The sequence below is a fragment of the Vidua chalybeata genome, chromosome 2 (assembly GCF_026979565.1).
Source record: "Vidua chalybeata isolate OUT-0048 chromosome 2, bVidCha1 merged haplotype, whole genome shotgun sequence".
Taxonomy (NCBI): Eukaryota; Metazoa; Chordata; class Aves; order Passeriformes; family Viduidae; genus Vidua; species Vidua chalybeata.
The window spans coordinates 10,934,210-10,960,904 of NC_071531.1; the positions used below are offsets into that span (position 1 = coordinate 10,934,210).

At 42.2% G+C, this 26,695-nt stretch overlaps 1 long non-coding RNA gene across 1 annotated transcript; it reads right to left on the minus strand.

The window, feature by feature from the left end:
* Positions 1 to 530: 530 nt before the first annotated feature.
* LOC128784744 (uncharacterized) lies at positions 531 to 2,767 on the minus strand. The gene is made up of 4 exons (XR_008429600.1): positions 2,701 to 2,767; positions 2,382 to 2,465; positions 1,276 to 1,329; positions 531 to 782 (listed from the first exon to the last, which is right to left on the minus strand). It is a non-coding gene; the product is annotated as an uncharacterized LOC128784744 (long non-coding RNA).
* Between the last annotated feature and the right edge of the window lie 23,928 nt (positions 2,768 to 26,695).

Sequence of the window (26,695 nt, forward strand, 5' to 3'; positions counted from 1 at the left end):
TTCAGCAGATTTGAGTGCTTTTGAACTGGAGGAAACGCTATCTCCTTTTATGTTTTATACAATAAAGAAAATACTTTTGTTTTTCCATGAGTAACAATTATTATTTCATGTATTTATAAGAATCATAAAATAAGCTCAGCTTGAAAATATGACTGGCTTTTAAGTGTGATCAGTTAAATACATTTTCACTGGTGGCAAAGCTTTAAATGTCTTTAAAATGTCTTTAAAACATTTGGGATGTAGCATGCATGTAAAATCGGCCTTTCCATGTAATTGATTCCTCTTTTCTACAGCTTGGGAGTCTGTTACAGGTGGTTTTTCAAGGTACCCTTGGATAACAGAATTTTTATCACAGAAAGGGTGCAGCAGAGAAAAGGAGACTGCAAATGGGCTGTGCTCCAGCACCAGAATGAAACAGCATCATGTTGCTATTTTAGCTTTTTCTTGGTTGCTATATGGTAATTTGATTGTGTTATTCTAGTCCATCATGTGATTCTGTCTATTCTTCCCAAACTCCAACACGGGAGACATAAAGAGGTGAGAGATTTATTTCAAGACTCAGTTTTGAACGTGATAAATTCAGCAAATGAGCATATTCTTGGCCAGAAAGAAGCAATCACGTCAGCAGGTAAGATTCACCTCACTGTCAGATGATGGAGAGAAGATGTTTGATGTTTTGTAACACAGGGACAAGTGGTTCCAGCATTCAGAGTGACAGAAGAAGGCATAAAGTTGTCAAGTTATCTTCCTTGCTGCTCTGGCTGTGGTCAGCAAGAAGCTGCCTGTCCAAAAGCAAGGGTTTGAAAGATTACATGCAGCACTGCAAACTGATGATGCCTGAATCTGAGCTCTTCCACCTGAAGTAGCTACTTTGTACTAGCAAAGATGCATTTCTTGAAAAGACACTGCTGTATTTACTTTCTGTAGCTGGGAGACCATGTCAGATCTGCCATGGAGTATCTTGCATTAGTTAAAACAGCAAAACATTTTTCTCCTCAAGTATTGTCACAGAACCATACTTGATTGGGTGGGAAGGGCCCCTAAAGATCATCTAATTCCAACCTGGTTGCTCAAAGCCCCATCCAACCTGGCCCTGAACACTCCCAGGGATGGGTCATCCACATTAAGTTGACTAAAGCAGTGATTTCTAGGTATGTTTGAAAGGTAAAATCATCTTGGCTTTGCTTGTTTGTTTGTTTGTTTGTTTGTGATATTAGCACGGATATGTGTTTCCCTTCAGGCAAAATGCTGGAAGTAAGGACAGCACTCCCTTACCTGGAAACTGCTGTACAACAGCAGCATTGAAGCCCACAAAGCCCCGGTGTGAGACTGTTAAAAATAGGTTAGAAACTGTTGTGAAATAGTTGATAATTGTTAAGCATGTACTGTTTGGTTATGGTAAAAGGTGTTTAAAGGAGTAGTTATAAGAAATATGGTACTCAACATACCATAATACACCTAAGTAAATTGCACCACCCCGCAGCGAACTGAGTCGGCCTGGACAGAACTATAATGGGCCAATCAAGCACCTTAAACCTTCATGCAAATGAAGGATCCAAAAAGAAACCAATCCAAAGGGACAGAAACAGGATAAAAAGGGGCATCTGACCCACTGACTCCGTGCCGCTCCACCTGGAACGTCGGGGACATTGCTGCTCAGAGGACCCAGCGCTGGCTCTGCAGCATCCTCGACGGGAACGCTGCTGCTCGGCCTGCGAGCCCCCTTGCTTTAGGCCTTTCTTTTTGTTACAATAAATGCTGAAATCTCTTTTCGTACCGGGAGTGTGGTCCCGTTTTTAACAAAATGGGCTTTGCCTGAAGCACTGGCTCCCTCACTCACCCCTTGGGGGAGGGTGCTAATCGGCTACAGGGAACATTTTCCGTGCTCCTCCTTCCATGGCCTTTTGCAGTAAATCTGTACATTTTCCAGTCCTGGCATCTGTGAACACTTCTCCTAAATGCCCCAGGGGCATCTGCAAGCCCTGGGTACCCCGGCCCAGAAGGAGACAAACTCCAGTGGCGTTGCTTATTTCGAGTCGTTTCAGTCCCAATGAGGTGTAATGATAAGCAGACCACAAAGTCAGCTATTTTTTTAAGGCAACTTTTCAAACTAACATTTGAAGAAAAAGCAACATGAAATGCAATTTTAAGGGTAGAAATCAGATGCTTTTCTGATTGCTTAACTTATCTGAACCAGAGGACTGTGAAATTAACAGCCTCGGGCACGTTTGACCAAGAGGGCTTGGGAGCAGGAATGGGACTGTGTGACTGATTCCAGGAGAGAGGGACTCCTTCTCCCTTGCTGCCTTGTGTAAACTTGGAATTACTCCTTCTGCTTGCTAAAGAACTGTATTTCTGGAGCAAATAGCATTTGTCATTACCAGGAAGGGATGCTGACACTCCTTTTTCTTAAGGCTGGCGTCATTCATGTATGTGCAGTCGGGCTATCAGACCGAGCAGGCAGGCTAGCTTACAAAAGTAGAATCAGCACATTTGACTCAATAACATTTTTTATCATTAAATAAATAAGTCTGCTAAAAAGTCCCACTTCAGCCATCAGCAAAATATTTTACCTACTAACAAACAATCGCATCCCACTGCTGTGCAGCATTCAGAAAGCATTAAGTCGGGCTATTAGAATTCATTAAATTGACTCAAAAAGCACAATGGGCATATTATCACACAGGCACACACACTTACACACACACATTGTTCTCTGTCCAGGGAACACTCCCTGTCACCTTTCTCAGCAGTCACGCACACCAGGAGCTCCTTTGATTTTAATGAACTCAAGATTTTCCCGTAGCTACCGTCTCCAGGGCTCTGAGAAAACAAACACTCAGGAACGTGGCTCATTTGGCTGCGTTGTCACAACTTGTATCGGCTATTTCAGTCTCCCACAATACGCACTCAACAGCGTTGGAGAGCCTCGCTGCTGTGTTGTGCACAGATCAAAAGAAGTTCAAAAGCCTTCCACAAGTTTCGAGGCTTAGTCTTGCTGGTAGAAACATCAATGATGAAATTGCAATTGTATTTGATGTGAGCAACAGCAGGCACCTTGGGTCTCATCCTGGGAAGTACTGAGCTGCTGCAGCCCTCAGTAAATCCAAGGAGAATAGTTCAGCAAAAGCACATCTTATTTACTATCAATATATTTACCAGGTAGTCCAATTAAACCTGACAGCCTGTTTATAGAGGCTTTCTACCCAGTAGCAGCTGTACAGGTATAGGCCAACCAACTGTAACACAGCAGCAAACTGAGCAAAAGATGCTGGTGCTGGTCTCTTCATCATTTGAGCTGTACATCGTTCACAAACATTGATATGAGTCAAATGAAAGTCATAGCACATCTATATCTAGCTTTAGGTGAAAGAACACCAGAGCCTTTTAATGCTGACAATGCTTTCCAAAATTTATTGTGACCTTCAAGAAACTGGAAATATTCTGCACCGTTATCACGTCAGGGTCAGCATACATTCATTATTCATTAGAAAAAGGAACTGCTGGGGTGACAGAAAACTGGTGGTATAGATTAGCTGCTGAGATTTTTGATTTCCCAAATCATCTAACAGGAAAGCAGCCAGGGGAGAGGAGAGGAGGGAGCAGAGGGCTTTGGTAATTATCTTGTCTGAGTTAGTTATACCTCAGCTTGCAGTACACACGTGGCCATGGGTACTTCAATAACCAGTTAGGTCTCATTTGATCTATTCCCTCCTCCCCAGCACCTTGTCTTTGAGATCATGACCTGATCAGACAAGCTTCTCTGTCTCATCTCCTTGGATCATTCATTACTTCACTTAAATCTCAAATTCTGATGCCTCTTTGATACCAGAAAGTCTCCTGATGGGGTTTGTACCTGGCAAGGTGCAAGGTTCCCCATGTAGAAGGTACTCCACAGCTTGCAGAGATGTGACCCAAAGGGCGACAGTTTCAAACTGTTCCTTTCCAATCCATTTTCTCGTACCTTCACTCAGTAAACAGTACTATGTTCCTCTTTCCATCACTTTCCTTCCTGTCATTTCCCCAGCAGGTTTTATGTCTAGCCATTTGATTTTTAAAGTCAGTAAGTCCCCAATTACAGTGTCTGCTCAGTAAGACACAGATCTTGCCTACTTCATTATTCCACCAAAGCTGGGGTCCTGGCAATGAATATTAACTATACCACAGGCAGTTGTTCATATTAACCTACAATGTCCTCAGCTGCTTGACTGGGAGGTGGGGCTGTTTATACTGTACATTTAGAAAACATGCTTATGCTGAGACTATTTAAATCAAGCAGATCCTGAGGCGAGACAAATATAGAAGGTTCTGGGCTGAACCAGAGTGATCAGGGATTGTACTGCTTCTGGAATGGCACAAAAACACACCTGGAATGTCCAGTGTATTCTTTGTGCAATTTTTATTGTATTACTCTAAGTTCTTTTTAGTTTGTGCCTTTGTACTGGAGAATTACTTAAATGCATCTCTTACTAGAGCTTTTTGATTGCAAGCCCAATAAAGCCTATCTGCTTGTTTGTTTATACAAATCACATTGTGGATAATAAACATAACAAGGGTATACAGTGGGTATAAACACTTAAATCACATTGCTGGAAAGGTACACTGAAACATACAGAAAAGAAAGGAGTGAGAAAAGTGTAGCAGCATATTTTAAGGGATATAGCATGTAGCTAGGAAATTAATGAACTCCAATTATATTCCATTTTCTTTACTTTCTGTGCTATATATTTTCTTGTTTAGGTCATTGCATGGTTCATTCTGCACCACTGTTTTTTAATTATTTGAGTGCCTCTTCAAAACACTTTTTCAGTAGATTTGCTTTCTGTAGTAATTACTTAGCTGTCATTGTTCATGAATTCTGATGTTATTTTGTCTTGGAATCAGTAAAATACAAAAAGAATTTATACTGCTAGAATAAGCAGGTTAAGGAAAAAAAAAGTAGCCTTTGGATGTATTTTATTACAATGTAGAAATGAGTTCTTGAATATAAAACTGAATTTAACTCATAAAAACTGCAGAATGAAGTTTCATTAGAACTGAGTTCATTGTAAACATAGTTTTAAGAGCATTCTCCCATTCCAGACTCAGTTTCCAGAAGTCTCAGGAAGCAATTTATACAGCTCAGCCCTGTAACCAATCCCTCAATAGAAACCAGGAACTCAGGTGAAAGCCTTAACATGTTGCATGGGGCCTAATTGAAGCACCCTGGAAGCAGAGAGTGAAGGATGGACTCACCAGGTCTCAAACACACAGCGGCCTCTCCTGCCTTCCCCAAGGAAAGCCTGGATCTCCTCTTGCTGCCTCTGGCCTGATCTCCACTCAGGTACCTGGCCAGAGGTGGCAGGTGACAGGCACTGTCATTGCCTCCTGTGCCAGGAGCACAGGACTGCTGGGTGAAATGGAGCCTGGTAAAAGTGAATTCCGCATCCTCTGCATCACCATTTGCTTGCAGCTGGATTTTCAAATATGCGGAGGAAAGGCCAGTAAGCAAAAGCAAATGCCTAACTAACTGAATGATGCCTAAAAAATAAATGACCTGCTTGCACGTGTTTTAATAGAAGGGACTAATGAATCAGGTATCTGAAGTCCATGACAGGGCTGACAAACAGGAGCACTCTGGTGTTGTGTGGTGCAGACACAGCCTGGGACCTTCCAAAAGGGGAATTCCAGGCAGAGCAGCTGTCCCCAGCCAACAGCACACCCTGCACAGGGCTGACATACACAGAAAGCCTCAGCTTGTCCAACAGGACAGCAGGCTGCTGGATCCCAAATGTGCCACCACCTCCTGTGTCCTGATTATGAAGAGGTGTCTCCAGAAGAAAGCCAAGCTCTGTGCCCAAGGCTAAGCAAAATGGACTTGGGCTGTAAAGTGCTAGGATGAGACAAACCAGAGCTGTTGGGTGCAGCCAGCGGTGAGCAACCTCAGCCTGCAGTGCCAGTACTGGGCCGGGGTCTCTTGAGTACCCGGAATGGTTACTGCTGTCACTGCCATGCCAGCACCCAGTGATGTGAGTGCAGCCATCGGGAGAGGCAAGTCCTGGAACAGGACACCAAGATGACCTGCCCTTGGAAAAATGGAATTTACATGGAATTTTGGCTCAAAAGTGCAGATCAAACTTACCTGGGCCAATGACCAGCTTTTTTTAGTGGTCCTTTGAAGATTTATGAATTCAAAACAACAAGCAAAGCAGCCAATGAACATTCTGGACATGGTTTTGACTTTACCCACACTATTTTCTATCCCAGCATATTTCTAACTCATATTAAAACTGTTTAGTGTTACGTTCATTATAGCGTCTTTCATTAGAATGTCTCTCTTGGGTATGAAGACATAATCCACATGAATATTTTTTCCCATTATGTGCCACATTATTAAGTCCATTATTGTATTTTAATTGATGTTATTATAGCACATTAAGTACTTTGACATGGGTTAGAGATAGTTTGTTAATAACACTATTACTAAAATACTAAAAGCTATGTTTCTATTCTGGATGATGTCAAAGCTTTCAAAATTGTACTCATTCTGTCACGTAACTTGGGAACAAAAATCTGGCATGATCCTGTCTTTTATAGTGCTTCTAACTTCCCTAATAATCTGCTGTTTCAACAATGCCCCTGTATTGTCACTGAACCAGTGGTGACACAGAGCCATATATCATGTCAGGTTACAGCCATTGGCTGTAACAAAGTTTTATCCTATCTAAAACATCTGAATTACTTCAGCTTGGCTATTTACATGAATAATGATAGAATAACTGTCAGGATACTTTTAGAAATTACTCTTGGAAAATTTTGGGGCTTACTTGCAGTCTGTTGTGTTTTTCCCAGTATTTGTTTCAGATGCCTTTGTGTCTCCTACATCCTCAGCACAACTGCAAACACTTTTATCATAACCAAATCCTTTCCAGCAACACCCTGCATGACTTAACAGACTGAATTTGTCAGCAACACTCTCTGGTCTATTCATCATGGACAAATTTGCAGTTTTCTGTGCCATGTTTCAGGTTAAACAGAATTAAAGAATAGCAAAAAGCACAGGCACCTTCCTTTAAAAAAAACACAACTAAGGAAGCTGGTTTACAGTGAAACACAGTAAATGGGAAGCTTCTGATTAACATGTGGGTTGAGCTTTCTTTCAGGATAAGACCTTACTTCAAAAGACTATGAAGAAACATCTAGTAAGAATTTCCACTGGTATGAAGCAAAAAAAGGTAACCAATTAAGCCTGTATTCAATATTTATGCTTGGGTCTCAAGCAGAGATTATATCTTTACTATTTGACACCATAAGACATTCCCAGGCATTGCACATGAGCAGGTAGGCTTTTAAAATATGACAGTGGCCTCTGGGACAATTTTGGCCTTGGGTAACTCATACTCTCCACACTCCAACTCCTCATGGCACATCTTGCATGTGACTACCCTGTTTGGGAGGCCAAGAAAGTCCAACAGTGTGGGTGTAGACTCTTCTGTCAAAGGGCATTGGTTCTCAGCACACTTAATTTATTAACAGAGATGTAGTCCACTAGTCCCATTGAAATAATGGTTGTTTTTGCCCATCACTCCTCTAATGTTTTCTGCAGAAGCTCAGAGACAGCCTATTTTCCAGCCAGGATGTGGAAAGACCATTCCCATCAGCTTCAGTGAGAGATGAATCAGGTCTTCCGGGCAGAAAGCTATGGACAAGTAAAGCAATGAGGAAAACCAATCTTTTTTCTCTATGAGACTACCAATCCAAGAGTTCTATTAATGATCACATAAGCTTCCAAAAGTTTGGAGAGGGCTGTCTGAATTGGATTACACCCCTCACCCAAAATGCTGCAAAACAGAGTGATGCAGCTCGTTCCCACCTCTGGAGTCACAGCCAAGCCAAAGGCAGCCCCTACACCCAGGGACTGTTTTGTGGCCTCTGGTGGGGCAGGGTGAACACTGGGACTGCCCTTGCCTTGGGAGAAAGCAAGCCAGTGGTGAAGGTTCATTTCAGCATATTTTCCTGGGATTCTGCTAAAAGCTTAACCCTTCCCCAGAAAGAGGGAAGTCTAATTCACACTGTGCTGGGAGCTTTCCCTCACTTCTTAAGGCACAAAGTGTATTTTCACAGCTCCTTGCCACATGGCAAGCTTGATATGCGATGACTATAGTGTATGTAAGCCCTTAACTATGTGAAATAGATTAATTAAATGTGGCATTTGTAGACAAAGCACATCAACAGCTACTTGGTTGTACAGTTTCATGAACTCTCTGTCACACACTTTTTCTAAGCATAAGTGTTTAATCTAAATCTGTAAGGGAAGAATTACTTTCTCAGGCTTTTATTTTTTTTCAGATGAATGTTTCTCCTGTTTTCCTGTGAGATTTTTTCCCCTTTTTCTCAGATGATTTACTCCTCCCAGGGAAGACTGAAGGGTATGAGGGCAGCAGTCACTGTGAGTACCGATGCCAGTGCTGTCTGGGTTGGTTTGATTGCTTGGTTGTTTTTTTTAATTAAAAAAACACCAAACTGACTGAAAACAACTCTCAAAAATCTTTTCTTGGCAATGTGGTGTACAGTAGTCTACAGACTACAACTGCATCGCTGAGACCCACAGGCATTTATGGCAAAAAAGAAGCAGTCTTCCCTTCTTTACCCAGGTTTCATAATTTTATGTGTGGAGGACATCTCCTTTTGACTTCTGGATAAACTCTGCATTTTGTATGCAAATATTTTGCTAATCCAGCTGCTTTCACTTCCCTGCAGAGAAATTTTTTTATGGATCATCATGATGACCTTCCCAACACCTTCAGAGCTCTTTTTTCCTGTATTGTAGTGCTGGACTCCAAAAACTTCTCAGTTTTAATTCTTGTTCTGCTAGAGGGGTCTTCTTTACTATCAGGAGGTCAATTAATACTCCAATGCTCCATTTCCCCACAAACATCAAGGGATATTGTGGTAATAATTGGAAGTTTTTGACAGAGCTCTCATTAGCAGCAGCTTCATTAAAATGTTATTAAAAAAAAAAAAAAAAAGACTCTGCAGCTGATATTAGCAAAAAGTATTTTATGCAGAGGAGACAACAATCCTGAAAGAAAAGAGTCCAAAAGTGCTAGGTGCTATTTCCACTCTCCTCTAGACATAAAAGGCTCTTTTCTCTGTTTCAGTGTTCTGCTGACTTCCAAAAACCTTTTGTGCGACCCCAGAAAGCACCTCCTACATTGGTGTGTAACAAAGTCATTGGGTTCTCTTTTTTTGTGTGAAAGATATGTACATATAAAAAATCCCCAGTGCTTGTTGCAATATGCATCCCTCCTCTGCTCCCTTCCTTTAGCCACAGAGAATGAGAAATTATTACACACTCCCTCCAGGACCTATGGGATGGCTGCTGTGCTGGGAGAGACATGAGTGAAACACAGGGATCTCTGCTTCTGGAGCTACAGCCCAACACCAAACTCTCCATGGATCTAACACGGGACACAGGAGCTAGAGGGACAGATTGCTAATGTCCCCAACAGCATGCACTGACTGCAAAACAGATTCAGCAGTTGCAGAAAGCTGAAAGGAACTCAGGAAGGAAGGAATTGAAATTAGAAGAACTGTGCTTTTCCCAGACTTTTCCATGTACTTGAGTAGTGCTATGTATAACAATAGCACATAGCAAATCCCTGAGCCGAAATTAAAATGGCTGATGGAATCCTTGTCACGTCCATGATGGTCTTTAATACCCAAATTAATAGCTGGGAAGCATATCTTGGTAGACAGATACTTAAAAACTGTCTCTCCCCAAAGAGGCATCCTGCCTCCTCTATGAGCTAATCCATTCCTGCTAATGGATTTGGCAAATGAGCCTTTATTTGCACCCCAAAAGGGCACTTTCATGGTCCTTCTAAAGACCCTGAAACTTGGTGCAGCTTGTACATACTCATTTACATTCCAAGTTTTTGGGACTAAGATCTCCACATCAGACACACAGTGTGAAAAGAGGCTGGCTTCAGGCAACAGGGCCAAGGAAAATGTTAACAACTGCTTGTGTTGCTTTTGTTTGTGTTTCCTAAGGATCACAGATGGGTTTTTTTTTGTTTGTTAATAATGCTTCTGATTGTGGAGCTCTGGTGCATTTATACATCTAATGTGATTTGTTGGGGTTCCATCCCAGTGTGCCTGAATCTGCAGTGCAATATCCTCTCACTTTCACCATTCAAGGACTGCAACATTGGTTTATGACCTCATCAGCTTCAGGTTCATCATCCTCTTGAGAAAAGCAAAGGGCAATTCTATCACAAAGAATCGCTGCAAGAAACAAGGGGAGCAGCGTGGGACTGACTGCACCCCGAGCATACAGTGAGAGCTTTAGGAGATGGCTGGGAGCTGGACAAGAGAAGGCTCCAGACAGACCTCATAGCAGCCTTCCAGTACTTGAAAGGGCTTGTAAAAAAGATGGAGAGTGACTTTTTACATGGGTGGATAGTGATAGGACAAGGGGGAATGGTTTTAAACTAAATGAGGAGAGATTTAGATGTTAGGAAGAAATTCTTTACTCATAAGGTGGTGAAAGACTGGAACTTTTAAGGTTGCCTAGAAAAGCCGTGGCTGCCTTATCCCTGGAAGTGCTTAAGGCCAAGCTGGATGGGGCTCTGAGAATCCTGGTCAGTGGAAGGTGCCCTTGCCCATGGGAGGCAGTTTGGAACTGGATGATCTTTCAGGTCCCTTCCAACTCAAACCATCTGATTATTCTGTAATTCTCTGATTTGCTTTTCTCTCCCCCACCCACTTACTTGTTATTCTCCCTCTTTCTGTGTTAGTGGGTCAGACAGCCCTTCCAAGCAGCATCAAGCTGGCCCATGAGTGTGACTGAGTGCAGGAGGACCAAGGAGCTGCACCAAAGGCAGCTCCACCATTGCCCCCTTTTCACACTCAGTACAATGCTCTTTTAATTGAAAAAGGAAACCTGAATGGGTCTGGTAACCTGCTCAGAACCTGCTTTTGAAAGTTGAGTGCTGACTCAAGACCCCCAAATATTGTCTCATTCCCTGGCTTTTGACTGAGGCAGCTCTGTGCTCCTCAGGAGCTGCTTGGGTTTTACCACCTCAGACTTTTAGGTACAGTGCCCTGACAGAAATCAATGTAGCAGGCAAGTAACAAGAGGCATAAATGTTATTTTCAGGCTTTGCAATCAGTTACTAGATTTTGCTTCTGATAACCAGTTAACAGGGGTATTGCTTTGAGCATTTTGAAGTGTTAACCATAGCCCTTGCTGCCCAGGTTCTTGTTCTTCAGCACTGGAAATGCATTGGGACATCTAGAAAAAATCTCTGCTTTTTCTACACAGCAGGAGAATATATTGGACTATGAGATGGTAGAATTTGATGAATGCAAAAAGAAGAAGGCATCTTAGATATTATATTTTAATGTGTTTAAAAGTTGTCTTTATCTGACAGTGTACACAGAAGCAGCAGGAATAAACGCTAACATTTCTGATTTCTGTGCTTGTCAGTTTTTGTGTGCATCAGCAGACAAGCTTCCCAGGCATCTGATCATCTGGTCAGGATGGGTTTTTACTAACCCTCCTGTGTATAAAGGGATCCTCCTTTCTTGACTTTCTGCTCTCTCCCCATGCAAAAATTCATTTAGAAGGTAAAATGGCCAGAATGTCCTTTTACTGTAACTGAATATGGACTTTATTCAGGCCACTTCCTTCAAAACTTCCTTAAAATTCTCTTATTCAGAAGAACCAATTTCTGAGGTCATATTGTCCTGACTTGTTTTGATGTCCTGACCCAGCCAAAGGGAGGACAAAATGAATTCCAGTATATTTATGGCATCTGTAGCAAATCCTGCAGAACAACAACAAAAAATTTCTGATAAATATACATGCCATTCTAGCTTCTTGCTATATTCAAATATATAATGACAGCTGAAAGATACTCTCTGACTGAGAATATTCTAACTGTACTGAGCCTCTTGGCAGCCAGGGGTGAGAAGCACCAATAAGAATCAGCACCTGATCACATGCACCAGGACAGACTCAGCTCCCCATCACATGTGCCACCCTAACAGAGCAGTAAAAGACAGAAGCTCTAATCAGCTGGATTGGTATGTCTAGGCAGTCTTTTGAGAGATGCCAGAGGCTGATGGTGAGATCAGACATCACCAATATCTTCACAGATGCCTGCAATTTATGACAATATAGGCTCTGAAGGCATTGCTTTGGGACATCAGCATGAATGAATCTTGTGGTTAAGCAGGAAAATATAACAAGATGTTTAAGGGCCTCTTTTCCTGCAGATATGCAGCAGCCTGCCTCAGAGTAATCGCTTCTCAAAATCAACTGGTGATAGGAATTATTACATTTAGCTTTTCCTTTGTTTAAACCTCATCCTGGGAGAGAGTAAGAGGATTTTTATGAAAACCTAAACCTAATTAATCTTTTAGGTTTTATGTTTCCTTAATTTGACTTTATTTTTAGTGTATTTTACAAATGAGATTCTTTTATCTAGCGAAGCCAAGTTTACATTATTTTGGTATCCCAGTTTGCATGAATTGCCAAGGTTGGATGAGGCAGTCCCCAGGTCGGTAATACCATTCAGTTGTAGCAGGTTTTACAGTATTCACCCTGAAGCACATACTACTCATGGCATTTGACTACTCTAAAGTATCACCCTTGGAATTGCCCAAAAGAGAGCACTTTTGATTTTAAAAAGGGTCTCTATAACTATTCTCTCTGCCTCGGCTGTTTGCTGGATGGGTTCTTTTCTTTCTCATATGGTGAAGACAGTGTTTAGCAGTGGAAGTAACTCACCATGCACCACGTTTGGATGTAATATTCACTAAATCCTGAGGTGAACAAATTCCCAGGTAAGGAATAGAACATTTCTTAAACACCTACATACACAAGGGAACTGATACTTTTCCAAAGATCTAAAACCAAGCAGGATACAACAGGAGGGCACCAAAACCATGGCAAAATTATGAAAATACAGCAGCAAGAGCACATGGCCCCTGCTGATACCCATGTCTGTGCTTGTGACTGGTAATGCCTGTGGACACGTGGCTGCCTCACCTCCAGCATGTTCATTAGCATATGCACATTCACATGTCTCGTATAATTTTATCCTATTCAGTACAAATTGTCCTTCTGTTCCCTTGTACCCTTGTGTGCATGGAAGCATCATCACAGAGCTGACAAGAGGCAGGTCCAGAGCCTGCATCAGCCGTTTTTCTGCTGCTTGTGGGCAATGTGCAGAAAAAAAATTGTAATATACTGAAGGAAAGGAATAACAATGGGCAAATGCACCATCACGCTTTCTAATAGCAAGAAGCTATTTGTTTTTCAGTTTGTTTTCTAGTTGTTTACAGCAAACACAGCATCACATGCACCCTTTTCTCCTCTGCTGCTATTTTCAGCAAAGGAAGCCTTCAGGTGCTCTGCAGCACCTTGCACTCATCTTGGCTGTGGTGTGGTTGTTGCTTTAAGTTTGTGTTTGCTCACTATTCTCCTCCCTAATCTCCACCCCTCCCAAGTTACCAATCTCCCCAAGCCCTTCCCTAACTTCCTCCCTCCCAAGTTGTCAATCCTCCCTATCCCTACCCCATTTTCCAGAGTGTTCCTTGTCTGTCCTGTAGTATTCAATACCCCATTTGTTATTTTGTATTATCCCTCTCCCCTACTCTCCCTGATATGTTTATAGAATGTTAGTCCTGCCCTAATTCCTCCCCTGCCATGCCCTCGTTGGTTGGTTGCCCTACACCACTCCCCCTATAAAAACCTCTGCAGAGCCCTGGGCTTTGTCTTAGGGTCCCAGGTCGTGGACCCAATAAATCCATCCAGTTTTACCCCAAGTCCCGTGTCGTCGTTATCTGTTCCTGCACCGGACCAAGCGATAACTGGGAATAGCAGAGCTGTCGGGGGGAAGGTCGCGCCCCTGCTGTCGCTGCCCAGCACGATACGACGGCGCACTGCGACACATCTTGATTAAGGGTTTGCTCTCTCCGTAGAGGGCCCATCACTAGCTCATTCAACACAAGTTGTCTCAGACTTTAATTAATTTAATTAAATACATTTTATTTTAGCTTACTGCTTCCTGTGATTCTTAATCAAAAGACAGCTTCTCTGCTTTCTGAGGTGGTGCATACCTTCAAAACTAGCATTTAAAAAAAAACCCGCAACACTTTCAAGTGGTTGCATTGTGTTTTAGTGAAAATCGTAGAGACGTGTTTCAGTCCTTCTAAACTGGCCTGCTGCTGAACCAGCTCTGTATTCCTGTGCATACACTGTCACAAGAATACCAGCCATCAGCTGACACTGTTTTCATTAAGAAGTTTGAAAAGCTGCTGGTTTTTTTCTTTGGTTCAAAGAGAACTCGGATGAGCAGAAGCAGTAAATCTCAAAAAAGGGCTTTGTCTTAAGTATCACAGTAAGCCCTGTACTAACAGTGAATACCTGATGGAGGTAGTTAATTCCCAGATGAGCCCAAATCAATAAGTCAAGGATGAGACTTGTGAGCATCAACAGTCTCCTTCCACCAGTGGCTGCAGCACAGGAGGGGGCAGGAGGAGGGCTCCGAGCAGGGCTGGTCTGGAATACGCTTCCTAAATTTCATCCTTATCTATGCCTCTCACTGCAGGAGGAACATTCATGGCACCAACCAGCTGAAACAGAAAGCACAGAGAAAACAGAATCTTTCCCAAAGCAATGGGTCTGCTTCCTCCCTCACCAGCCTGTGGCTATGGAAATTATGGGAACTGTAACAATGCTTTTTCAGAAATGTTTTTCTACAGAGCCAGCACTGAAAAAAACTGATACTCAGTTTCCCACAAAACTTCCATTGATTTCAATGGTCCAGATTCAACACAGTGCCTACACATGCCCTTAATTTTGGCCTATTCTGTACCCTAGTAAAACAAACGGGGGGGGGGGAATATCTCTGCCTCACAGAAATCAAACCTTTCCCAACTTGCTCTGCAGATGATTGTGTTTGTGGGCAGTTTGATTGGCCAGAGTCTGAGCACAAGGAAAGCACAGAGCATTTTCAGCTGGAGCCAGTAGCTGAACAACACAGGGATAGATGATGGGGTGCTGAATAATGTATGCTGAAAGAAGAATGGAAGTGAAATATTGGATGCTCAGCACTTATTTGATTTTTTTTAAAAATCGTATTAAAAAGCAGGCAAAGAATGTGGAAAAGATATAGAAAAAATATGAGTCCACATTTTTATGTCCACATCAATGGCAACACTTCTTAAGCTATTGATACTGATGTTTAAGACTAAAACTCCTTGACATTACTTCAAACAAGCAGGCAGGCTAATCAAACTGACAACAGGAGCTATAGCAGCAGTTTGCTAGGAAAAAACACACTCATTATATGTCTTTATACAAACACAATCCAGTTATATGAACTTAATACAGGGAGAAAACCTTTAGAAAAAAACCCCATTTTAATCTGAAAAGCAACTGTGTCACATCAGTCCCACTTCCAAATGGCTGTAAGTGCCCTTTTGTCAAGATTTATAATTTTCAAGGATTTTTAGTACTATTAGATTTGTTCTTCATACAGACAAGTGATCCACTTCATGAGAGGGCACAAGCAGAAATCAGCCAAAGATCCTGCTGGTTTAAAAGGACAGCAGTTTTGATAAGGTTCAGCACAATTTCAATTAACACTGATTTTCTGAAAAGGGTCCTGTATGTGAGCGCTGTGAGCAGAACAAGTGGCCCAGCACCAGGCATTTAAATGTTGCCATCCACCTGACACTCATGCACCAATCTCAGCATTACTTTGCTGGCTCCCCTTCTGCACCTATATGATGACACACTGATTGGGGGAGGTGTAACATCAAGATATGTGGGCTGCACATCAAATCTTGATGCTTAAAGCACCAAATAATGGTCTCCTTTTTGAAGAGAGATACCAAAGTCCTGCTGAACCACTGCAGTATTGGAGGAGGTAAGAGCATGGCAGAGCTTCCATCCTTTTCCACACGGCAGCTCTGCAGTTGGTCTACTCAGATGCTTTGAGATTAAGAAGGAACTTGTGGAAGGAGATTTGGGGGGTTGGCTGCAGTCACTTAGATTTAAACTGACTTTTAGTATGAATGTTAAGATAATAGACTTTGTGCTTTTCTTTCTCTCTAAAATTCAGGTAAGTTGCCTTGGTTTCACATTTTTTCTTCTTCAGCCAGGCTGTGAGGTAAGAAGTTGACTTGGCTCTGTGAATTGAAAGGCTAGAATTTCTTTCTCTATGTAAGTGCATGTCTCACCAGCTGCAAAACCAGGTGAAGCCCATGGCAGCCCCCCGAGGGCACGACAGGACTGACAGCAGCCCTCCCAGCAGTGCAGGGAGGTGCAGCACTGAACTCACAGGTGACTGCTGTGACACACACAGCTGTCCAAGCACTGAACTATTGACATTGATGGGGGAACATGTGAATAAAAATACTTGGCAATTATGAATTTTGTGAATTTAGGCCCTATTTACTCAACTTGTCCTTAGATCAAGTTTCAGATTGGAAAAATGTGCCAAATACTGTTACTTTTGTCATTTAACACATTGTGACTTAAGAACATTGAAAAATCCCCAAGGCACACGTCATGCCAATTAGGTGCTTTCAACAGTTGAATACATCTGAATAATAAAGTCATTTACAACCTCCATGTGTATTTTGGAAATAGGATGACATGAGGCCATACTGATGTTTATTCATACACTTAATGAGAGAAAAAAACCCAACTTTTCCCACAGTGAAGTCCAACCATACCCATTTCTTGCACACGCTTGAAGGAACTGAAAGTCTCTTAGAGAGATTAACTGGTCTGTGATAAGCTTTTGTTCAAAACTCTAAGGTAGAAAAGACAGACATGTTGTGCATTATAACACATCCTCTTTCTAATTTGAATTAACCTGTGTTCCTTTATTTTTTTTGCTTTCTGCTTTTTTTTTTTGCTTTCACTGAAAAGCCATAGGAAAAGACCAGTCTTTAATAAAACTTGTGACGATTTGTTATTTATACTGTATAAATATATTGATGTTTGTTGAAATTGCTTTCTCTGCAGATAAATGAGTCCAACAACTGTATTCTTGGCTCAGGACAGAACACAAATTCTTTGCACATGTATACACAGTGAAAAGATGAAAATTTTCCTACTTTGTTTCCCCAATATTTGACAATTCTGAAGGCATGAAAATAAAACTTTGAGCACTGGACTCATTGACTAAGTAAATAAAGCATAGGGGAAATCTTGACTTCCTTACAGTTGTGTTATAACCCCTCCTGACTGACCTGATCACTCTTTGTCATAACTTTATATTTAATTACGAGCCAAATAATTACTTTGCACTAAACATTGCATAAACTTCATATTAATCAATTTTGGGCATTAGAAGCAATGCCTGTTGAATCCCTGTTTATCAAAGTTACCATAAATAAAAAGCATCTTAAAACTGGCTGAAATTAAGGAAGCCTGGAGGCAGTGCTGCTCTGCAGCTGTCCACGCAGCCTTGCTGGTTTATGCCAGCTCTGAGGTGTCCCCTGGTGGTTATAACAGTAGCAGGACCAGGCACTTACTGGCCAAATCTTTCCTGAGAGATCAGGTCGAATGCCCCAAAATGAAGAAAATTTATCAGTTTAGATGTAGGTAAAACATAAGAGATTTCAATTAAACAACAAAACAACAACCACAAAACTGAAAAAGCTTTTATATGATGATTTTTTTTTTCTTTGTTGCATGGGGAGTTGCCCACCCCTGTGGGTTTTCTGTGTCATCTAACACATCCCTTGCCATGTCAGTGTGATAACCTCCTCTTTTTCTGAGCCACATTACACCTGTTTTGGTTATACTTTGCTTCAGTATAGGAAGTACTGGCAAATACTCTGTGCCCTGCAACATTTTGGTGTTTGCAGTATGCAAACCCCATTCATACTACACAATGAGCACTCCCTGGTATAGTTTGCAAGGGTTATGGTGCTCCCTTCTGAACCTGCGTTCCTCAAAATATTTCCTTGGAGAAGCTGAACTTTATGATCTTGCCTTTTGGCACAACCTGTGCAAAGCTATGCTTATTCAAACACAAACTTTTTACTGCACTATTGATGCTCAAAACAGTAATAACAAATATAATATAACCCTTGGTGCAGCAGAGGAATTGCAGGTCAGAGATGTGAAGCCCAGTCTCACTGATAGTTATTACAGAGAAAATCTCTGTAGGGTAAACATTGTCTGGGTTAAAAGCAGAGATGGAGTATGAACAGAAAGACAGAATAAATCAGCATCTTAGGAATACTTGACAATATGATCCTTGCTCTGTTTATTCTGTTGACACTTGGTTCCTCACCTCTAACTGCAAAATCAGAGGCTTGAGGGGATAATAGGGTATAAAGTTTTGGTTTGAGCTCACATGGCATGCCAATACAGCACTCAGGTAATCCATCTCAAATTAGTGCCAATAAAACTTTTATCTACTTTCTCTGAGGCTTATATGATGCTCTCATATCAGTGCTAGTGGAGAACCATGTAGCATCAAGTGCCTATATCACACTGTCATGATTCTGTCTCTGTTTCAGAAGTTTTGGGTACTACTGCCCTGGAAGCCACAAAAAGGATGCACCAAATCAAAATGCATGGAGCTATGAATATTTTTAAGCTATTATTGAAGCCAGGCTATGTTGTCCCAATCGTGCAAAACACTGAAGAGGATCTCCAATAAAAGAAATCTCTATTTTCCAGTGGTGGAAAGCAAAACATGCAGTGGTGCTTTACTACATTGTTGTGAGTGGCACTGGGACAGACTGACGTCGGGGTGCAGCCTCACCTCAGCCCACCTGCAAACCCATGGCATCAGTTCTGCCCTTCTGCTGTTCAGAGATGCCTGACCAGGAGCAAAGAGTCTGGGGAGGCCACAGGCAGCAGTGTCCCTCTGACACTGGATGTTCAGGCATAATCCTAACAACCCTTTACTAGCCTTAAAGGGATGGAAACAGACGTTTTTGAGCATGAGAACATACTGACTTTAACAGCTACACAGACATTTTTAGAATTAAAAATAAATGCTATATATTGCATAGAGAAACTGAAAATATCTCTGGTGCTTATACTTGAAACCTTGTGCATGTTTGAACTTTTTTTTTTAATAGTGACAAACTGAATATTGCTTTTTTAAATGTGGGGAAAGAAAGTGATATGAGAGAAAGAGAAAAAATGTAAAATCAGTAATGAAAAGAGGCTGTTTCAATGTGCTGAGTCCTTGAAATTAGAGTTAATTCCAGAGAAAAGGAGTCACAGGTAAAGGGCAGGTGCATAAATCATTAGCACATTAATCTATGCAATAACTTCATATTTACTGTAGCTGTCTTAGGAAGCTTAATTTATTCTTCTTTTGCTCATAGAATAATAACAGTTTTGGCCAGAGGTCTTTTCTAATCTGCATTTGGTTTAACCTACTTATCCAGGAATATGCTCCCTGATACAAAATGGCCAACCCCATTTCTCCTCCATTTTTAATACTTTTTTTTTCAAAGGAAACTTGTCTCTGTGAAAAGATCCAAAACAACAAGCAGGGATCCAAAACAACAACAAATACTACTGAGCTGTCAGTTTTAACACCCTCCTTTGGTCTTTCCCATTTCATCCTCCCCCAGCTGTTTTCCCTAGTATTGTAATGAATAGGCCAATTGATTTTGGCTTTAATAGAAGCTCCTTGCAACTGCTGTTTTTAAGTATGAATTGGTCACTGAAACCCAAGGTCATCATTGTGCCTTGCAGTCCTTCATCTAGCTAATGTTGCCAGACTGAAATGTCTTTTTCAGATGCATTTAGTAAGCTTTAGCATTTGCACCAAAAATTTCAAGACTTGAGGCTTGCTTTGACTTGTCATTATTGTTGATTTTAAGCTTAAGTCACTGTGATGCAACTGTTTCAGGGAATTAAGGGAAAGTGTTGGTTGTAAAAAAAAAAAATGAAGTATGACAGAAAGGGTCATGCTGGTGTCAGCAGCGTATCCTGATCACTGTCAGGAAAATCTACCCACCCAAATGTTGTAAGTGGTGAGCATTAAAACAGCAGAGTTTGTTTATAGCTGATAAAGACTCATTAGGGGGTTGACAGTGAATTTTTCAAACATGATTTAAACATTTCTGAACAGTCCATGGCAGCAACTATTAAACTTCTAAGAAGTGGAAGAAAGGAAGAAGGAAAGATAGAAAAACAGAGGTAGAGAAGAAAGATCTGGGTCACCACCAGGGTTACAGGGTTCCACTACCACGTCTGATCCAGTTCCTCTGGATGGTGGGTACACACACAGCCCCCTCAGTTCTGCTATTTGTTGCATATGCACATTTTGTTGTTCTTGAACCTGGAAGGGAGTTGGGAGCTGTTGTGGTTTAAATTCCCCTCCTCCCTGTCAGAGAGGCAAATGCAATGCTATCTCAAACTTGTTTTTAGAGATAGTTACCAAGGAAGTTGGTCCTCAAAAAATGCTATCCTACCTCCACAAGACCTTTTTTCCTAACCCCACTTTATCTCATTGGTATGGTAACATTCCCTTACTCTTCTATGAAGTGTTTGAGACATTAATTCCTTCAAGTTTACATTAACTCTTTCAGGTTTTCAGTCTCTCACAAGTATCACACCCATGGTGACCCAGTATGCCCAGTTTCACTTGACACCATGCAGCTGAGAACTTCTGAGTCTCAGTCTACCATCAGATCTTCTTTTATTGAAGAGAATCTATTTTTCACAAGGAGTCATAAACATCAAGTAAACCTGAAAGAAAAATAAAACACAGAAGAGAGTTGGGGAACATACAGACTGCATAAATGCTTTATGTCTTGCCTTGTATTCCACTTCAGCTCATGGGAAACCGTGCTACAGCCTCAAGGTGTCAGGGAAAAGGGAACAAACTCTGCAACTACATGTATGATTCCTCATAAAAGGAAGAATTCTTGCTTCAGAAACTGATCCAGCATACTGATGTGATCCAGCAGGACAAGTCAGCCAGAAAGCACTGGCAGCTTACAAAGCTTTTCAGAGTTTGGCACTCTGGTTTCTGTAAGGAGACTGCTTAAATTAGGGGTGAGCACACATGAAGCTCTTCAGAGGTGCACAGCACAAAAAGCATTGCCAGCACCTTTTCACAGACAGCACATTAGGACTGGGGAATGATCCTCTTGTCTGGCTCAGGAAATGCAGACTGTACTCTCACTTACTGCTCTCTGCCCTCAGTGGCTTCTCAGCAGTGAAACTGAGGCAATGCTACCTTTTGGCAATGTGCTTTCCACATGAAACTGCTGTCAAAGTGCAGGTGATTATTATTTGTTGCTACTCACAGTTGATACACCTAAATTGGGGAACCTGAGAAATGAACACATGGATGTGTGGCCAAGGAGAAAGCTAAACTGCACTGTTTGGACCTCCACTCCTGATATGGGGCTTGGGAGATGTAGCCAAATCCTACAGTTTTGGAAGAGTCTGTGTAGCAACTGGCCTCGGCCTTCCTCCCTGATAATTGAGACATTTTTCAGAACTGAATTTCTATAAATGAGTGGAACTTCTCCAAGAGTACCAATCTGTCTCCAAATGCTCAGAATTGGATACATGCTAGAAATGTAAGTTGTGTTTACTTTCCACTGCTAACATAGATAAATCAGAAGCTCAAAGTAAAAATGCGTTCCCATGTTAGGCTTTTTCCTTAATCTTGTTCTGAAAGAACAGATATATCAATGATTTTACACACCTCTATTGAAAGTGTCTGAAAAATGTCATTGCATGCCACCATTTCTGTCAGAAGCACCCCGGTAGCAGAGGATGGATAATTTATCTGATGCTGCACTGTACTGACACAGATTGCAGAGTACATAGCACAAACATCAGTTTAACAAAGGATGTTAAAACTAACTTCTAATATCGTTTTCAGGTGAGACCATGTATAAGACAAATAAATAGAAAAAAAATTTCAAAAGGTAAAGTGAAGGCAGGTAACAGGTAAAATTAATTTTTTACTTAATGTCTTTTCATTTAGTAATTCAAGACCCATGTGCTTCTTAAAACACAGGATAAAATCTATAAAAGCAGCTAAAGCAGTCATCCAAACTCTGTTTTCCTGTCTGCAGCACACAGCTAGTGCTGAAGATCACTGCAGGCTTACAGCCACTGCGACTGAGAGGGGGATTTGGTTAATGAGACCAACTACTGAACTATCTGTTGATTCTAATGATTTTCAGTTCATGACTCCTTTCACTAAAATGAATTTTCTGAAGATAGGGTGAGGATATTCTTTTTCAAGATCTGACATTTACTTTTCTCCTCTTCCAATATACTGCAGTAATCTCTCAGTGGAGATCACAACAATACATGACTGGATAACCCAGCACTTCCTGCTGCCTTCTTCATTTTCTAATTTGTTTTTGCAGACACCCAACTCAAAAGGTCATCTCGTGAACACTGCATACTCCTTTTGCTCTTCAGAGCTAGGCAGGTTTGGAGCACTGAGGACAGGTTGAAAATGGGCAAAAGTGAGCTGCATTGCAGCTGCATGGGACAGCTGGGCACCTGTCCCCTCTGATGACAGCTCGTGCAGTCAGCTGGGGCTCTGGATGGAATTCAGGTGAAACTCACATAGAACCAGAGAGTTTATAACCTTTGGAAGAAGGGACAGCCACTTGGGAAGACTACACAACCTTTGTGGCGTTGGGCAGAGAGGAAATCAGAAGGGCCAATGCCTGACTGGAAGTTAATTTGCCAGTGCCCTAAAAAGACATAAAAAACTGTTTCCATAACTACATTAGCAACAAAAGCAGAGCTCAGGAGAACCTTCAGCCTTTACCGGATGGGGGAAAAGTGATAGTGACAAAGGAGGAGGAAGGCAGTGAGGTACTTAATGTAAGCCCTGCTACAGTACCCTGATCTCCTCCCAGGACAAGACGACCCACTCAGCAGATGAGAGAAAGGCTGAGAGTCTCAATTCCCTGGAGTTTAGTCAAGTCTTTAACACTGTTTTTAATGGCAACCTCCTGGAGACACTGACTGCTCATGGTGTGCTCTTTGCTGGGTGAAACACTGGCTGTGGGGCTGGGCCCAGAGCGTGGTGGGGAATGGAGCCACATCCAGCTGGGTACAGACCCCAGCAGTGTTCCCCAGGGCCCAGTGTTGGGGCTGTTTTATGAGGAGTGACTGAGGGAGTGTGAGGGGTTCAATCTGGAGAACAAGCTCAGGGGTGATCTCACTGTTCTTTACATCTTGCTGAGGAGGGGAGAGGGAGGTGCTGATCTCTTTTCCCTGGGACCCAGGATGCATGGGAGCACTCCACCTGTTCCTCTCTGCTGCTCCATCCTCATCATACTTGTCCCCTGCTCTGGCATGGGGCCCCTTCCAAGGTCTGTAGTGCTTCAGGATCAACCTGCTGCTGCAGGGGCACTGCACAGGTTCTTTAGGAAATGTCCATGTGCTCCAGCATGGGAACTCTGTGACAGGTGCACAGATCCCTACTGTGGTGCCAGGAGCACCTCAACCTCCTCCTCCTGCTTCTCCTCCTCATCGTGCTCTCGGGTTGCTGTTGGCAGGGATGTTCCTCACACTTCTGTCCTCCCTCCCCCTTGCAGCATTTTCCCTCTTCTCCCAGGCCTCTCCTGCAGCTCCACCGCTGCCAGGCTTGGACACCAGGGCCAAAGACAGCTCTGCCTGTGCCAAGAGTGACTCTCAGCGGCCTGGGGGACACAGGCAGTGCTCCCACTTTGGAAGGGGAGTGCAGGGAGAAAAGCAGGAGGTCTGTGTGCACAGGGCTGTCACCCAGCACCCATCAAACTGTGTCCAGAGGTGGCTGAGGCTTCAGCTGTGGGTCAAGATCTGATGATCAGATATAGGTGATGCAATGGCCTCTGCAGGCCTTTGGGTGTTCCAGTTGATGGGACCACTCTCCTAAAAGGAGCAGCCTGAAGGGAAATAGGGGATCCCCAGGTTGGAACTGCTGATTTCAGCAGCACCTGCTGGAGCATATACAGAGAATGGCAACAAGGCTGGTGAAGGGTCTAGAACACAAGTCCTATAAGGACCAGCTGAGGGAGCTGGGGGTCTTCAGCCTGGAGAAAAGGAGGCTTGGGGGAGACCTTATCATACTCTACAACTCCCTGAAAGGAGGGTGCAGCCAGATAGGGGTCAGTCTCTTCTCCCAGGTAACAGTGACAGGACAAGAGGACATATTCCTAAGCTGCACCAGGGGTGGTTTAGGCTGGACATTAGGAAAACAGAAAGAGTCACTGGGCATTGGGGTGGGCTGCCTAGGGAGTCTGCCAGGGTGGGGGAGTCACCATCCCTGGAGGTGTTTAAGAAAAGACTGGATGTGACACTTAGTGCCATGGGCTAGTCAAGAAGGTGGTGTTAGGTTAGGCAGTCTTTGACTTTGATTTCTACTCTGTCAACAAGGAGTTAATTCTCTGCTGAGTCTCAAGGATGAATAACAAATTGACAAATTAGAACAAAATGTGGCTGGAGAGGAGGGGTGTGCAGAGACAGGGCAGCATTTTTCTCTGAGGCCAGAAAAGGAAGGAAAGCAGCTGAATTATTACTGTTGTTGAGACAGGTGCAGAAACAGTTACAGGAAGAAAACGAGAAAAAACAAAAATTGGAAAAAAAAAGGTAGAGATGATGCTGAAGCAGGCTGCTAATCTCCCAGCACTGTCTGGATTAGAAAACTAATTACATCTCCTGAAGGAAATGGAAATGGAAATACAGGGAGTGATGCCTGTGATAAGGAACTAGGGGAAAATGATCCTTTATCTCTTTCAAATCCCCCCTGCCACATGCATGAAGCCAGATCCACTTCAAAACCTTGGGGTGGATGGGGACACCAGAAAATTGCCCAATTCAACACAATTCAGGTGGCTGATTTGCAAGAGCCCTAAGTCAGGCAGGATTGAAATCCAGCAAATGGAATTCTATCAATGCAGACATAAAAATGGCCCATACATTCAGATTCCAGTCGGTTCCTGTCAACAATAAAATTTCTAATAACAGATGCAGGAGAACAACACTCAATATTAATGTGGCAGGATGCTGAGAAGTTTGGTGTATGACCCAGATGGCAAAGAGTTAAAATCACTGGAGTAAATGGAGCAGGTGTTACCTGCTGAACTGCAAACTTAGGGCTCCTGGGTGAGAGCAGATGTCAGCCACCCACTTTGCAATTCAATATCACAGTGAAAACACTTTGGGTTTCAATGTTCTGAACTATGGAACCTGGCATCTGCTGGACCGATGTGTGGTCCTTCAGTTTGATGTTAACCCTGACACTAAAAGAAATCCAGAGGCTGCGGTGCACTTGCTCCATGGGGTGCTTGTACTCCCTGGTTCAAGGATTGCTGGAGTATCACAGCACTGGATTTTGCTGTGGTGCAAGACAGAATTCCTAAACCTGACTTGGCCCCACTACCAGTTGCAGTACCAACACTGCAAACCTAACAGGCACAATAAAAGCAGCCGAGTGCTGGGGCATTGATGGGGTGGTACCAGACTGCAAGATAAACTGTAAAAAAATGCCTCGACTCTGAGAATTCCATGTTAAACCTGAGATGAGAGACAGAAGCAGTCACTAGAGGGAGACAGTGCAATTTCATAGAACAACTCCAGAAAACTTTTCAGTTGGAAAATTAATAAAAAGCCAGAAAATCTGTGCCTGTGGGTCTCATGGGTTAATTCACTGGTATTATCTTGCCTAGTGAACTCAGAACTACAGGATCAACAGCAATATTTCCCCATGCTGGAAGAAGATAATAAATATTATGGAAAAAAAAAAAAAGAAAAAAACTAGCCTGTCCATTTTTCTGTCAAAAATAGTATTCACTTTTAAAATGTTTTTTCTGAGAGGCTAAGAGAAAAGATTGTCATAATCTTTGTACCTGTGTATCTATTGCATGACTAAAAACTCTTCCACCTCAAGTGATAATTCCTTTTATTTTGCTTTTTTAGTCTCTGAATTCATTACTGTTCATTTAACCATGAAGAAATTAAAGGCCCTGGTATACATTTTCCTAACCCCTACTGACTTCTGATCTATGAAGTACTTAGTGATGTACAAATTTATTTGAAAGTGAGAGACAAGCTTCTTCAGGAGCAAAACTTTGTGATCTACTAGGAATTAAGGAAACATGATGAGGCAGTGATAGAAATATATTTGTTATGTATTGGATTTAAAATACATTCAATGTTAAGTTTTAAGGTTGAGGCAGGAAAGTTTACAAATTCACAAACTGTAGGCATTCCTCTTCTTCAGTCTCAATTCTTCCCTGTAGCTCTGTTTCATCCCTTTGCCCACTCTTCTTTGCCTTATGTTGCCTGTGTCAGCATCATCAATGACCTAAGGTTTAGCTTTGTGCATATGTCCAGTTACAGACTGATCAGATGAGTCTAATCAAAGATGCTAAGAGAGGGGCAGCACAAATGATGACCATTTAACAAACAGCTTCATTAAGACTAAGACCTGGATAAAGCAAATTACTTGCTGGATTCTTTGCCAAGAGTTTCTGGGTCAGTGAAGTCGCCAGGTTTAACAGTAATGAGGAAATGCTGACAAAACACTGAGTGAAGATTGGCAGTAAAATACAGTCCCTGATAGGGACTTTAAAAAGATTGAAGATACATTTGCCTCCAGGACCACCTCACACTTCTCCAAGGTTTTTCCAATACAGAAAATTCCTATTAGTTTACCTGTGCTGAATTAACAATATCCTTTCA